At 36.6% G+C, this 1370-nt stretch overlaps 1 pseudogene; it reads right to left on the bottom strand.

The window, feature by feature from the left end:
• Positions 1 to 288: 288 nt before the first annotated feature.
• LOC139957822 (U2 spliceosomal RNA) lies at positions 289 to 361 on the bottom strand (annotated as a pseudogene).
• Positions 362 to 1370: the final 1009 nt, after the last annotated feature.

Genomic DNA, 1370 nt, shown 5'->3' with positions numbered 1-1370 from the left:
AAATGTTCAGTCCACTGACATATTCAAGTTAGAATCGACTTTCATATATATATTCCTAACTCCCTGGCTCTGTGTATTAACTACATCTAGTATCATATTTTGTAGTAAATGTTAATATTACATCGACAAGGAATCACAAAATGTCTTAATTTTGTCGTTCCTATTAGTGGTACTTTTTAAGAAAAAGTCACCCAGGAAAGAACCTGGGCACGAAAACCAAACTACCAAACGACTGATCCGCTCTCAGCCCCAGTCCCCTTGCATCGGGACTGTGACTGTGTGATCATCGTCAGGTGTGTATCACCATTCCCTAAGGGAACAGATACTACACATGATCTTAGCCAAAAGGCCGAGAAGCGATCCTATTAGTGGTATGTTTATTTTTGCACCTTGAATATGTTCCCACCTTTGTTTGAATCTTACTGGCATAGTTGCAGTTAACTGCAACAAACAAATAAGCTTTTCAATCATGTGTTCATACCTTTTATTTGTTTTTGGTTTTATTTTAAACATTGTTTGGGCTATGGCCAAAATGCCATTAATGGCTATATGTAAATACCAGAATACTAAAGTGTTAAAATAAATGTTTATTTCTTCTTCACTCAGGTGCAATCAGGAAAAATCCTATGATGCAAAAGGTAACCACATCTGTTGTCGAAGAAGTGCAGAAGTCCTGGCTGCGGTTTGCTGGAGACTGGCAGCCTGTATGTTCTTCCTTTTACCATCCCTATCAGTGAACCCAACATTGTTATTGTATCCCTAACACTCATCCAGTATGGCCAAAACCTATTTCCTTTCCTTTCTTTTTTAAAGTAGAAATTTAACAGAATTTACACAAAGGATTCGAGTTGGAATCTGTTTAACTGTTTGTACAGGTTTTTGGACAAGTGGCAACAACATCATCATGTAAAATGGTTATGATTTTGGTTAATTCCATTGTGACAGACAGGATAGGATTACACTACTTCTTTGCCTGCCGGAACATTCTGCAAGCTAGATCGAACCTTCTAAGTTGTATAGTCAATGAAACGGTCGGTAAACTAAGGGCATTCACTGAATTGAAATCAGTGTTACAGTGTTGTGATATACAGGACATTTGACAGATTTTTTAAGGACCTAGTCATAATTAATTCAGCTGTGGTCATTTAGTGACATCACACAAAGTTGCTTCAACTCTAAAAGCTTGGAACATTCATTGAGCATAAAAACCAAGCCTACTACATTTCCAATGTGCTTGCAATAGCAGCATTTTGATAAAGTTTTCAGCGATATCAGTACCTCATGTTTTCTTCAATTACTTACCTTGGCTGTATTTTCTCTTTATGAACATCAAATTATTTTGTATTAGGACTGAAATGATACAAGATTAT

The sequence above is a fragment of the Apostichopus japonicus genome, chromosome 17, assembly GCF_037975245.1.
Source record: "Apostichopus japonicus isolate 1M-3 chromosome 17, ASM3797524v1, whole genome shotgun sequence".
NCBI classification, from domain to species: Eukaryota; Metazoa; Echinodermata; class Holothuroidea; order Aspidochirotida; family Stichopodidae; genus Apostichopus; species Apostichopus japonicus.
The sequence above is the reverse complement of the archived record's forward strand: the minus strand, read 5'-3'. Positions and strand labels throughout refer to the sequence as shown.